We start from the raw sequence: 15744 nt of genomic DNA, 5'->3' as shown, positions 1-15744 counted from the left end.
CTTTCTCTTGACTATTCACAACTCCATTTCCCTGACCACTGAAAAATGCGCTGAGTAATCCTGCCTCACTGGGCTTCTTTCTTTTAACTTTCTGTATCTGGTGGAAGAATCCTGGAGGCTGGCAGGATAAGCTGTTTTCCAATGCTGTTGAACTCCAGTGGCTATTAAAAGAGGATTCCGAGTAGTATGTCTGGTTGCACACCGTGTTCCTGCCCCAAGTAATTTCTCTTCCAATTAAATGTTGCCCGAAGTCTTGTGCCAGAACATCTTTTATTTATAGCCCACAATTCCATCTTGCAGCCTCAGGAGAAGGATTTATTAGCAATGATGCAAGGTGTCGCTTTTATCTATTTGACAGGTTTTGATATCTTTAGAGCAAATTGATCCAACTTTTTTTGTATTTAAAATTTATAAGAGATTTAGGGGCGCCTAGGTGGCTGTCGTTAAGCGTCTGCCTTCGGCTCGGGTCATGATCCTAGGATCCTGGGATCAAGCCCCACCTCGGGTTCTCTGCTTGGTGGGAAGCCTGCTTCTCCCTCTCCCACTCCCCCCCTTGTGTTCCCTCTCTCGCTGTCTCTCTCTCTGTCAAATAAATTTTAAAAATCTTTAAAAAAAATTATAAGAGATTTATTATATTTAAAGGAGATTATTCAGTGATTCTGGGTTCTCAATAATTATGCAGGATTTTCTACATTGTATATAATTTTTTTCATTTTATTGCAGACATGGAAGCATAGGTGGGTCTATGAGGTAGTCATTACACTATCTTCTCTCTTAATAGTTTTAGAGGGAGAGTAGTGAGAGAGGAGCATAAATTTGGCATAAATTCCAGCTCTACCTATGACATTAGGTAGTTACTTAATCTCAGTGTTTCTAAAAAAATGAGTTTAATGACAGTGACTACTTTATAGAAAAGATATGAGATTTAAGAATTAATATATGTAAAAATGTGTGGCAGTGGCTGGTACACTATGAAAATGTTTAATGTAGTTATTAAATTTAATGGAGATTTAGTGTTCTATCATGTTAACATATTTATTTAACCATTCTACTATTTGCAAGTTTATTTTTAAAAGTTTGCTATTATATAACACTATAATATAAATACAAATCTCAGCGTGTATCACCAATTATTTTTGGAGTAAAATTTAGAATAAATTCTTAGACATAAAATTATTGCATCAAAAGTATAAACATTTTTTTAAGATTCTTGAAATATGCATACTAAGAAATTTCCTTCAAGACTTGGCGAGCAAGTTTATAATTCTATTGGTATATAAAAGAAGTCGTTATACACCATCTTCATCAACAGTGGATAATATCATTACAAAAATTAAAATAAATTTGCTAACTAGATGAGTACAAATTCTCATTTGATATACATAATATATTATTCTTTTAATTGGTGATTTTATTACCAATAAAATGAAAAATCACTGTATGTTTGTTCTCTGATCATAAAATGTATTATGCATATTTTGTGTTAATTATGTATCCTGCTCTCAATACAGTCTACTTAAATGGAAACATACCTAAATAGAAATATATAATTTGGAATCTCCTGTTTTCATTCATTACTATTTCAAAAATAGTATCCTGAATATAATAAACCATATATTATCGCTCCATGCTATTAAAAATGTTTCAAATCTGAATGAATTTCCTCTATAATAAAATTTATGAGTTAATCATGAGTGGTTTACGTCCAGCATTGAACAGGATACTACTATTCAATTATGTGGTCTCTCTTATTATCGCATGTTTCTAATTGTTGAGTGTATTTTATGCTGACTCAAATGTGCTGCCTATCCTAGTGAGTAATTCTAGTTCAACCCCTGTAATTAAGTAGAACAATTATATTTCTCAAGTATGTATCTCTCTTTATACTTAAAACACAGTTATAAAATGCCCCCTTAATCTTTTACTTTCAATGTTAAAAATTTTTAGTCCTTTAAATTTCCTTTTTTTTTTCTTTTTTTTTTTTCTTTTTGAGGCTAGGAAGGTCTTTATTTCTTTTTCTTTTCTTTTTTTTTTCTTTTTTTTTTGAGGTGCAGGTAACTTTATTTTTTTTTATTATGTTCAGTTAACACTATATAGTACATCAATATTATATGATTTTCTAAAATTTTAGAATTCTGAGTACACCGTATTTATATGCTTAATCTTTGTATGATTAGTAAAAGGTCTCTTAGCCCCTGCTCGTTGTTCAAAATTCTTATGGAAGAAAGAAATCACATGAGGAGAAATTGAAACAAATAAAATTTGGTTTAGACCTTTGGAAATTTTTTCTACCTCTAAAACATTGGTTAATAGTGAAGCTAATCTGTTATAAGGCAGAAAAATTCTGCTGAACAACTTTAGAAAAACAAAAAATTAAATTACCTACTCAGTCTCTTTGCTTTCATGCTTCTATTGATTCTTGGCATCCTTTAATTATGAGTAAACTACTGCTATCATTTTAATGTGCTCCCAAAAGATAAAACAAGTGTCTACAGAAGATACAAATTTGAACAAGAAACCATATTTCAAAAATTTAGTTGTTTTACCTATGTACATTTGCTAAGTTTATTTAAAATTTACTGTATGTTGTCCTCTCTGATTAGAGAGAATGTATATAAACCTTGTAATCCGAGGTTTTTAAAATGTAACTTTTTAAGCCATTATTCATATACAAAATAAATCTTTTCTTATCCTTTTGAAAGAGTAACTAATCACAGTATTCAACATTACCTTTGTAATCAAATATATATTTATATACAACTAAAAGCTGTGCAACTGACTAAGACAGTTGGTCAAAGGAGAGCTTTGCAACTGAATTACACATTTAATCACATTAGCCATTCAATTTTTATTGGTTATAAATGTCTGGAATAAAATTCTCAGACACAGAGACATCGAAGAAGAACAACCTCTAACTTTATGGTTTACCTCCTTGACATGAATTTCATTTGAGCAGAAAATGTAGAGTGATAGTTTATATCCATTTTAAGTTGGAAAGGCAAAGAAGGTTTTCTTGCCCCTTATTAATAGCTTCTCCGTGTGATGGTAGTTAAAGATATAATTTTTCTGCCATCTTCAGATAGAGGAGAGAGATCCATTGCCCATATACACCCAAATTAATATTTAACACATCATCTGAACACTAGAGTACTTGAATATATTTGTGAAACAAAATTCCAAAGCATTTATAAACTTAACATAATTGTCTCAAAACTTCTCTAAAAAATGTAACTGTGTCTTGATTAAGAAAAAGAGATGGACTGATGAAATGTAAAACGGAGACTTTTTATTAAACATAGAAAACATATCATTTTTCAAGCATAAGAAGCTGACAGCACTTATTTAATATTGTATATTAAAAACATGTTTTGGTGGCCCAGAGTGAATGAAAAGAACACGGTAAGGAAAGTATTGGTTCTGAAAGCAGAGGGTGAAGAACATAGAAGTATTTATTTTCTATGAAAGTGTTTTTTGTGAAAAGTAAAACTGGGATAAAGAAAATAATGAGATAACTCACAGACCACCAGAAAAGTCTTAAGAGCAAGGTTAGACCAGGAAAAGAACGAAGGAAAATAGAAATAAAATTGCTGAGGGGGCAGAATGAAAAGAGGGCAATGGATTTTTAATTTCCGGCCATTTAGTGAAAGGAATAGTATACTCCACCAGGTAAGAGGCAAGTAAAAATTTCATATATAGAAAAGCCTTTGCAGTCTTTGGCTGAGTTTGCAAGGCAGACAGCTACCAGGATGAAGATTTCATTCTAAATTCATTACATATTAGGAATATAGAAGGAAGGGGGTTCCTAAGAAATCTGCGGTTAAATTTGCCTTTGAAATAGGGAGAACTAAAGACAAGAAGGACATGAACCTAAAGGAAAAGTTAAAACCATGCAGAAAATTGAGAAATTGATGAGATTTGTTAATTTATTCAATAGCCATGATACAAAAATTCTAGGGGATAAAATAAACCCTAAGGAATACCACAGAGTGTAGATATTAGAAACTTAGAGGAATAAAATATAGAGAGAAGTTTCTAAGGAAAGTATTATGGAGAGTATCCTCTAAATGTAATAATTGTGGTTGGGGGATAGGGATACTTTCTGTTTTGTGGCTTGGCTGGAGTTGGGGCTGGGATGAATGTAACAATGAGTCAGTCAGGTGACTATAGGACAGAGGAAAGTATATTTTTGAAAAGAATAGCAAAAGTCAGTGGTTTATAACTTGTGGTCTTGCATCAACAGCATCAGTATCACCTGGGAACTTACTGGAAATGAAAATTCTCAATTTTGGTACCAAATGCAGACCTACTGAATCACAAGCTTTGGAAACAAGGTCCAGGAATCTGTTTTAACAAGCCCTCCAGTGATTCTGAGGTTGGCTAACATTTGATTACCAATGACAGAAGCAAACATCTAGAAACAAGGAAGAACATCTTCCTGTCATATATAATACAAGTTATTTTTTAATCTTTTGATTTTGTGCACGGCTTTAACTATTTTTAAATGCAACTATTACATTTTAACTATTTTAACTGTATTTTAAAATTGCATTTAATTTTTGAATACAAGTTTCTCACAAAATAAAATTCCACATAACTATGACATAAAGAAATAAAACATTGTCTGCATCCCAGGAGGTTTGTTCATATGCTTTCCAAGTAACTATCTCCTACCCTCAACTCCCAAAGATAAAGATTGTCCTGAACTTTTACAATTTACTTTTGTTTCCTTCACTTGATTTTTATATGAATAGGATTCTATGGTATGTTCTCTATTATGTCTAGCCTTTTTTATTCATGTTATATTTGTGAGAGTTTTAACGTTAGCTAAACACATAGCTGTGTGCTTTTTGATTGTATGAACATATCAAAATTACATACCTATTCTAATGATGGACATCATTTTGGCAATTTTCAGCTTGAGGCTATTATGAATAATGCTACTACTATAAACTTTCTTGCCCTTGTCTCTTGTTTGCTTTTTGTAAGGATACACACACACACACACACACATGCATAGGAGGTGTATATATATATATACATGCATGCATTATATGCATATATATATGTATACATATGAAATATATATACTTTCTAGTCATAGTTTCTGGTGGACTTTTTGGTCATGGTTTATGTATGTATCTGATTAAATGTTAATAAATAATAATGCATTGTTTCCAAAGGGGTTGTGCTAACTTACAGTCCTATCAGCAGTGTATGAAACTTCTCTTTGCTCTACATGCACACATCCCCTGTGTGTCAACGATTTTTAGTACAGTCACTCTGGCAAGTATGTAGCAGCATTTATTTTGGTTTAAGTTTCTATGTTTACTAATAATATTGACTACTTTTAGTTTTTAAAGGACATTTGATATCTTCTTTTGTGAAAGGTCTATTTAAGTCTTTTGTCCTTTTTTATCCTATTCACTGGCTTTATGTGTACATATATATAGATACAGACATCTACATATATACACATATACACCACATATATGCACATATACTTATGTGTATACATACACATGCATATGTATATACACACACACATACACTTGCATGTATATACATACACACATACACATATGTATATAATTACACATATGCATTCATATACATGTATACATACACACATGGACACACATGTATATAGATACATATATGTATATATAGTGGTTGTGCAAAATATATACATTTATATCATATACATATACATTATATATTATTAACATATGTTTTTATTTATTTGTTAGGAGCTCCTAATATGCTGTGTCTTTACTTGTTACGGGTGTTAAAAACATTTTGTCCCATTCTCTTACTTGGTTTTCACTCTCTAAATGTAGTCTTTGAATAAATAGATGTTCTTATTTTTCATGAAATTTTAATGATTTCTGTCATGTTTCAGAAATCATACTTTTCTATAATTTTTATTGTCTTATCTGTCACATTTAAATACACAATCTAACTGGATTGATGACTATTTTAGTAAGATGAGATGAGAGTTAGGAGTCTTTTGTTGTTGATTTGCTATGGATAAATAGTAAATTCAGCAAAATTTATTGAAATGAAGATTCTTAAAACTCTTTAATTTCATTATCCTTCAGATTTGTAGGCTGTTATTTCTATTGATGTGAGATTATATTCATAGATTTTCTAAAAATTTCCAATCTGAGAGTGGACCTAACTTGATGTGGTTATTACTACTTTTCCATATCACTGAAATTTAATTGCTCACATTTCATTTAAGATTCTTCCACTCTTGTTATGGTTAGTAAAGTATTTGCTATCAAGCTTAGAAAAGCTTTGTGAGACAAGATTGGAAGACTTATTTTTTCCTTTACTCTAGAAATGTACTATTCAGTACAGAGCCACTAGCCACATGGCTTCAAGCACTTGGAATTTGGCTTTCAAATTGCGAAGTGCTGGAAGTGAAAAATACCACTTTCCCACCAAAAAATTCGGTATGAAAAAAGTAAAACACAACAGTAATAATGTTTTATATTGATGTTAAAATAATTTTATTTGAGATCTATTAGGGTCAATTAAATGTATACTTAAAATTAATTTTACTTGCTTCCTTTATTTTTTTAAGGTAGTTCTAGAAAATCTCAAAATGCATGTGACATTTTATTTCTGTTGAATAGGGCAGTTCTACAACATAATGCATGAAATTTTATAACTTTCACAGATTTTGAAGATTCAGAAAATCCAGGCTCAGTGTCCTTTTGGAGGATAGTTCTCTGATTATTTTCTTTACAAGTTATATTTTATATTATTGATATATTAACTATTACATACTTATTTATGTTAATTTTGGTATATGTTTTTCACTTTTCAGTTTTTACTAGCATAGAATTCTTAACTATTTTATTATATTTTATTTTATTTTTTATTTTTTTTTAAGATTTTATTTATTTATTTGACAGAGAGACACAGTGAGAGGGGGAACACAAGCAGGGGGAATGGGAGAGGGAGAAGCAGGCTTCCCGCCGAGCAGAGAGCCCGATGCGGGGCTCAATCCCAGGATCCTGGGATCATGACCAGAGCGGAAGGCAGATGCTTAACATCTGAGCCACTCAGGTGCCCCTATTTTATTATATTTTAATCTCCTTGATAATTATCAAAAGATTGACATTATTTTTTTAAAAACACATCTCATATTTTATTAATCCATGAATTGTACATCTCTACCCAATTTGCCTTCTAGCAGTATCTCTGCTCCAGAGAAGGGTGGGTTCCCTATTTTGCAACTCTTCTTTTGAAATACTGACACTTTTCATGTGTGTCTTATGAATTGTTTTTTCAATTTCACGAAGAAACATGTTTGTCTGATATTGGATATGAAGTACTTTCAGCCAGAGATTAGACAGATCCCTGTTCAAATCTTTAAGGCTTTGATTAAACATGAAAATGAAATTAGATTTATAGAGGCTTTACTCGCCTATCTAATTGGAGATATAGTAATTGTAACCTTAAGACAGATACTTTTAGTACTGATAGCAGATCATCTTTTCATTTCTTTTGTTAATATCAATTGTTGCTGTTGCTCAAAAAAAGTTTCTAATTGGAAATGCAGTTTCTCTATTACAAAAACTTTCATTTATTAAGTGAAAACTTTGGAAGGTGAATAGTACTTAGTGTCATGTATCCCAACCTAAAATTGCACACTGGGATATGTAATCTATGATCCTTTTTTCAATACATACCTAGAGTCTAATTTGGATTTCACCACACCCGTCCCATACTCTAGCTCAATGTTCTAGGAACCTTCTTGATTTCAGCTTTCTGTTGCTTAGAGTTTGAGGGTGCGAATGGATTTATTTTAAGAGCCACACCTATTTGCTTATGTGTGCTTTTGTGTTTTTTGTTGTTATTGTTGTTGTTCTATGCATGATTCATATGTCTTTGGGTACTTCTCTAAATGCAGTCTTGTATTTTGTGCTTCTTTCAGACATTCCTCAAAGTTTCCTATTAATAATATAAGGACAATGTATGCCTTGAACTGTATCTCTCATGTGCCTAATTATCTCACCCACAATGGACATTTTAGTCAACTTGGGCCACTATCACAAAAATACCATAGACTTGGTGGCTACAAACAACAGAAATTCATTTCTTACAGTTCTGGAGGCTGGAAGTCCAAGATCAGGGTGTTACCGTGGTCAGATTCCAGTGAAGGCCGTCTTCCAGGATGCATACTGCCAACTTCTCATTGCATCCTCGCATGACTGAGAGCAGAGAGGAAAAGCAGCTTCCTCATGACTTTTATAAGGACCTTAATCCCATTCATGAGGGTTCTAGCCTTATGACCTCATCTAATCCCAAATTTTAATTACTTCTCAAAGGCCCCACCTCCTAAAACAATCACATCAGAGGTAGGGTTTCAACATATGAATTTGGGGGAGACGCAAATATTTGTTCTATAACAATGGGTAATGACAGTGTCTATCTCACAAAACTGCTTAGGTTAATACTAATAAAGTGCTTTAAAAACTAAAAGTAAAATAGTTATTTTCATGCCTTTACATATAGTCTACAGCTGCTTTCATGATACAATAGCAGAGTTCAAGAGACCCTAAGGCCCACAAGATCTAAAATAATTACCATCTGGCTCTTCAGGAAAAAAAAAAAACACAGGTCTTTGCTGTAAAGGAAAATACTAGGTATTCATCTCTTTGTAATAGGGTATGGGCTCAAGCCCGCTCATTTGAGTGGAAGAGCAGAGTAGTGAGAGCCACACATTAGGAACTTAACAAAGTTGATATTTTTAACTGTTAAAATCTCACACCATGCACAATTGAAACTGAATAACATGAGAATAAGAGTACTTAACTGGTGTTTGTTGAAATGTGCTTAAGATAATTTAAGTCTTTTTTTATTTATCTGAAATACCTAAACATAAACCTTTGTACAGTTACTTTTAGCATACATGAATGTTAAGCATCTGCATTAAATATTCTTTTTTTTTTTAAAGATTTATTTGTTTATTTGAGAGAGCGAGAATGAGAGCGAGTACATGAGAGCGGGGAGGGTCAGAGGGAGAAGCAGGGTCCTCGCTGAGCAGGGAGCACGATGCAGGACTTGATCCCCGGACTCCAGGATCATGACCTGAGCTGAAGGCAGTCACTTAACCAACTGAGCCACCCAGGCACCCTGCATTAAATATTCTTACTTTGAATCAATTATTCATCTTGACAAAGTCTTAAAACTATAATCAAACATGAGTCAACGAGTTAGCTATTTTTCTCTCATTTTCTTGTGTTTGCTGCTTATTTTACTTTTCTAGTCCTTGAAAAGTGCTCCTAGCAACCATTTCTTTCTCTTCCCATAGGAATGAAAGGCAAATTGCTCTTCCATTGGGTGATGCCTTTGTGTGGCCTATCCTTCATGTACAATAGCTTCATTCTTACATGAAAGTAGACCAAAATGAATTTGCATGAATAAAATGTCCAACTAACTGCACTGCATTATTTTACTCAGAATTGCTTTGGAAATTTTTGACATTTCATTAGAGGATTGACCAAAAGAACTTATTGAAATCATAATAAAATAAGATGATCTTCCGGGCGCCTGGGTGGCTCAGTTGGTTAAGCGACTGCCTTCGGCTCAGGTCATGATCCTGGAGTCCCGGGATCGAGTCCCACATCAGGCTCCCTGCTCAGCGGGGGTCTGCTTCTCCCTCTGACCCTCTTCCCTCTCGTGCTCTCTGTCTCTCATTCTCTCTCTCTCAAATAAATAAATAAAATCTTAAAAAAAAGAAGATGATCTTCCATTCATTGTGATTTTTTTATGAATACATGCATGTTGTTAGGATAGCAGAGCCAGTTTGTTTTATAGAAGCCCCATTATAATTTCCGTTAAAGTTACTTAGCTGATTTAATAGAATTTCTGCTTAAGTATTTTAGTTTAAAGTATTTGGGTTATGTGTGTATGGTTGTGTGTTACTTTTATTTATTTTTTGATATAAAATGATAATTATCGATGCCTGAAATTTTTGTTTAATATTGCATTCTCTCAATATTCTTGACAACCTGTCATGCCTATCTTTTCTCCTCAAACCTCCACCCCTTTGATTATACACCATCAGGGTCTTCCTTTCGCTTCAATAAAAATTAGAAGCAATCAGAAAAAGACTTTCAGGCTCTGCCTGCACACCCCTATCAACTTAATTCTTTGCCTGTCTAACTCAGTCTCTCTTTGTACATTGGTGTCTTCCACCTGTAGCTAATCCCTCTACCTGTGAATAGGATCCCATGTGTCTCTCTACCCTACTCAAATACGTTAGTCCAGAAACCATCCTCTTTCTTGTCTCAATTATCAATCTTCCTTCCCTAAACAGTTCAACCCATCTTTTCACAAACATGCTTTGACAGACTCCAAAGACCTCCTTAGTTGCTACTTCATATCACTGTTCTCCATAAAATAAAACTTAAAAGAGATATTTAGAATAGTGCTTCATAAATTTTACTTTAGATATTAATCATTTGGAAATTTTGGTAAAATCAGGTATTCCTTCAGTGAAGTCTGGTATTCTGCATTTATAAAGAGATTTCAGGTGAAATTCTGATGCTACCAGGTCAGAGATTACTACACTTTGAATAGGCAGGGGTTATATACACCCTTCTCATTCTCTCTTGAACCCATGCAAGTGTTTATCCTCACTACTCCACAGAAACATCACTACCAATGGCTGTTTAAAACACCATTGCTAAACCTAATTGCTAATTCAGTTTAATTCTTCATCTTATTTTAGCTATTAGCAGCATTTGACATACGTCGTATTTTTGACATATTTCTTCACTCAACTTCTTGTGTACCACACTCTTGTTTCTCCTGCTTCCTCACTCCTTGGTTATTCCTTCTCTATCCCTTTTCAGATACTTCTTTATCTCTACAATTCCTACTGTATATTGACATGCACCAAGAATTAAATTTAAAGGCTCTCTTCTCTATCCACATTTATTTCCTCAGAAATAACATCCAGTCCTTTGGATTTAAATACTATTTATATGCTAGAGAATCTCAACTTAAATCTTCAGTTCAGGCTTCAGTCCTAAACTGCAGATCACTATGATTAACTGTCTATAAGACGTCTTCACTCATATGTGTAATAGATATCTCAAAATCAGCATGTTTAAAACTGAATTCCACTTTCTTCTCCCAAACCCTGTTTTGTCATCTCAGGGAAAAAAAAAAAAGCAATCAACCAACCAACCACCAACAAACCTACTTCACTTTCTGGTTGCTCACATCAAAAAAACATTGAGTTATCCTTATCTTTTCTTTCTCTTTTAAATCCATCAGCAAATCTAGCAGTATTTATTTCCAACATATATTTAGAGTGTGATCTTTCTCACTGTCTTCTTCATTACCATCTTAATCTAATTTCCATAATTCCATGTCTGGAATAATACAGTAGTCTAAAAACCAGTCTCTCTGTTTTCCTTCTTGGCCATAAATAATCTACTTTTAAAGTAATCTTTTAAAAATGTGAGATTATGCCAAACCTCAGCCCAAAATGCTCCATCTTGTTTCCATACAATTTAAAATAAAAAGCACAAAAGCCTAGGTTTCTGAAATAGTTCATTCCACCCTCCTTCTGACATTCCTTCTCTGAACTTACCTCCTTTTGCGTCCTCTTGTTGACTCAGTCTTCTAGCTTTCTCTCTGCTTTTGAACACCATAAGCATTGCCTCAACTCAAAGTTTTTACACTTGCTGTTGTGTCTGTTGAAGTGTTCCTTGTTCATTTATTCATTCATGCGTTCATTCAACAAATACTTATGGAAAGTTTGTTATGGGACAACAGCATTGTATTTGCTTATGAAATGTCAGTTAAAAAAACAGACAAAATTACCTATGTGAGTGGAGCTTATATTTGAATGAAGGCAATAAATCATGAATATAACAAATACTTATGATATATATTATTTTAGAAGGTGGTATGTACTCTAGAGAGGAGGGAAGTGGGGGGATGGGTTAGCCTGGTGATGGGTATTAAAGAGGGCACATATTGAATGGAGCCCTGGGTGTTATACGCAAACAATGAATCATGGAACAATACATCAAAAACTATAGATGTAATGTATGATAATTTACATAACATAATAAAATAAAATTTTAAAAAATGAAAAATATATCAAGGTGAGGGGAGTTGTGTTAAAATTACTCTATTTCAGGAGCCATAAGACTTATGTCTCTCTCTCTACAGGTCTGTTATTCCCCTCATCATTGAGGCTTTCCTTGACCACTCTATACAAAATGAACATACCCTCCAGAACTCCTAGTTTCAAACACACTGCCACCTTTTTCTTTACAATATCTGTCACCATTAAACATATTATACATTCATTTACTTGTCTTTTACATCTATTAAATTTCTATGTAAACTCATGACTTCATGAGGTGAAAATCTGTTTTATATGTTAATATATTACTTAATACAAGTAACACCCCTATCAACAAAGCATTAATGTAAATTACTGAATCGGAGTATTGTTTTACTTACTTCATACCTGTGGGGGAGAACATATTTCGGTAAGAAAAGTCTGATTAATTTGGGAGTCTAGTATATATATCCCTTTCCATTAAACATTCCCTTAAAATGAACAACCACGCATTGCTGGGGAAGAAAATGGAGACTATTATCAGACTTTTTTTTTTTTCAGGAATTCTGGGAAAATTGAGAGATGATTGTATCAGATAGATTAAAAAGCCAAGACAGAAAAAAACACGGCTTGAAACATTTCACTATAACATACTTTGGCAGTGGAAAGAACAGCTCTGCCTATTTTTAAATCTTGGAGAGATTCCAAGCTCAGAGTCAAACTTGTAAGAATGGGTCACTAGGCAGTCTTTAGGAAAATTAATTTAAAAACACCAGTAGGAACAGTTGGGATAACTATTTCAGAAAAGATCTTAGTGTGGACAATAAAGCTATAAAGAAAATCAGAGAAAATACAGGCATAGGCTAATTCTATGCAAGGAAGACTTAGAGGAGAGAAAGAAAGATGTTAAAAAGGAACCAACTGAGGAATAGCTCTCAGAACGGAGCATTCTGACAAAGGAAAGACCTAAAGTAAGCACAGTCAATGGTAATGCTAATCAGAGTTTTGTGGAATTTAAGGCTGTCCAGAAGGCTGTCCAGAAGATATGAGGTGATCTCATCCTGGGAAAATCAGGTGTCAATATATCCACCAAGCTGTCCATCATAACTCTCCTTTAGATCAGAAAAGTGAAATCCTATACAAGAATCTACATTTATAAGCACTATTCTAAACTGAACAAAGATAAGGACTATTCTATTTGCTTATCAAGTCAGTTAACAGACAAAATTACCTACCTGAATGAAGCTTATATTTGAATGGATGCTGAACTAAAAAAGGAAAAAAAAATACTTTTAGGAGCATCCACAAGGATACTGTGACAATTATTAAAAATTTCGGATTTCTCAGAAATCCATGATCACTAATTTAAGAATCATAGGCCTAAAAAATAGCATGAATAATGATTAGTATGTGTGTTGAAATATGGTAGAGGACTTTTCCCAGAAGACAAAGCAGACAATAAATCATGGAAAAAATGAGGAGATGTGCGTTATAGAAGATAACTGCAGAAATATCAGCCTTTATATAATAGAAATTCCAGAAGGAAGCAATGAGAGCAAGGAGGGAAGAAATTAATAAAATATAAAAATAGTAAAACAAATAATAATTTTTTTTAAAAAAAGGGGCAGCTGGGTGGCTCAGTCATTAAGCATCTGCATTCAGGTCAGGTCATGATCCCAGGGTCCTGGGATCAAGGCCCGCATTGGGGATTCCAGCTCAGTGGGAAGCCTGCTTCTCCCGCTCCCACTCCCCCTGCTTGTGTTCCCTCTCGCTGTGTCTTTCTCTGTCAAATAAATAAATAAAATCCTTAAAAAAATTTTAAAAAGAAACAATCTGAAGAAACACTTGAGTAGATTGAAATGGTCAAGAAAGTATTAAGTAGGAAAAAGACACTCAAAAACATGTTAGTGAAAATGTTAAAATTCCTAAGAAATGTGAGAAGGACTCCACCAATATCCAACCTCAAAACATAATAAAACACCAGGAAATTTACAAAAATAATCATATTAGCACCAAATTTCTTTATGAAGTGCATAAAATGGCAGAAATTATTTTTTTAATGATTTTATTCATTTATTTGACAGAGAGAGACACAGCGAGAGAGGGAACACAAGCAAGAGGAGTGGGAGAGGGAGAAGCAGGCCTCCTGCAGAGCAAGGATCCCAATGCGGGGCTCGATCCCAGGACCCTGGGATCATGACCTGAGCTGAAGGCAGACGCTTAACGACTGAGCCACCCAGGCGCCCCAAAATGACAGAATTTTTAAAAAGTTACATCTTTCTTATCTACTGAGCTCTAAACCCAAATTATGTTCATCATTTAATTTTATACACAGCTGAACTTGTGCTCAAGTATGAAGACCAAACAAACACCCTATATGTGCTAAAAATCAGAAAGATTGTGACCTACCAAAATAACATGAAAGGATTATTTAGAATATATACCAGCAAGACAAACAAACAAACAAAAAATCAGAGGGAATGTAAGATTCAATGGAAAAAGTGAACAAAATCACTAGTAAGTAAGTAAGTAAGTAAGTAAAATGGTACATTTTTAATTATATGGCTCAGTGTTGTTCAAACTCCAAGTAAAGGAAATTGCTTAACTGTTTTTTTCATTTATATTTTATTTATTTATTTGTTTTATTTTATTTTATTATGCTATGTTAATCAGCATATATTACATCATTAGTTTTTGATATAGTGTTCCATGATTGTTTGCGTATAACACCCAGTGCTCCACTCAGTATGTGCCCTCTTTAATACCCATACCAGGCTAACAAATGACTGGCCCCCCTCCCCTCTAAAACCCTTAGTTTGTTTCACAGAGTCCATAGTCTCTCATGGTTCATCTCTCCCTCTGATTCCCGCCCCACCTTCATTTTTCCTTTCCTGCTATCTTCTTTTTTTTTTTTTTTAAACATATAATGTATTATTTGTTTCAGAGGTACAGGTCTGAATTTCAACAGTCTCACACAATTCACAGCACTCACCATAGCACTTACCCTCCCCAATGTCTATCACCCAACCACCCCATCCCTCCCACCCCCACCACTCCAGCAACCCTCAGTTTGTTTCCTGAGATTAAGAATTCCTGATATCAGGGGCGCCTGGGTGGCTCAGTGGTTAAGCGTCTGCCTTTGACTCAGGTTATGATCCCAGGGTCCTGAGATCGAGCCCCACATCGGGCTCCCTGCTCGGCGGGGGGCCTGCTTCTCCCTCTCCTACTCCCCCTGCTTGTGTTCCTGCTCTCACTGTGTCTCTCTCTGTAAATAAATATATAATATTAAAAAAAAAAGAATTCCTGATATCAGTGAGATCATATGAAACATGTCTTTCTCTGATGGACTTATTTCACTCAGCATAATACCCTCCAGTTCCATCCATGTCTTTGTAAATGGCAAGATTTCATTCATTTTGATGGCTGCATAACATTCCATTGTATATATATACCACATCTTCTTTTTTTTTTTTAAGATTTTATTTATTTATTTGACATAGAGAGAGATAGCGAGAGCAGGAACACAAGCAGGGGGAGTGGGAGAGCGAGAAGCAGGCTTCCTGCCGAGCAGGGAGCCCTATGTGGGACTCCATCCCAGGGCCCTGGGATCATGACCTGAGCCGAAGGCAGACGCTTAACGACTG

General features: G+C 34.1%; 1 protein-coding gene across 1 annotated transcript in view; it reads left to right on the top strand.

Moving 5' to 3' along the window:
* Positions 1-15744, top strand: part of EYS (eyes shut homolog) — a 164857-nt gene that overhangs the window by 60704 nt on the left and 88409 nt on the right.

This window comes from Mirounga angustirostris, unplaced genomic scaffold (assembly GCF_029215605.1).
Source record: "Mirounga angustirostris isolate CCGP_5_RB_7025 unplaced genomic scaffold, mMirAng1.0.hap1 SCAF_8, whole genome shotgun sequence".
In the NCBI taxonomy this organism is placed as follows: Eukaryota; Metazoa; Chordata; class Mammalia; order Carnivora; family Phocidae; genus Mirounga; species Mirounga angustirostris.
This window is presented reverse-complemented; position numbering and strand designations above follow the sequence as displayed.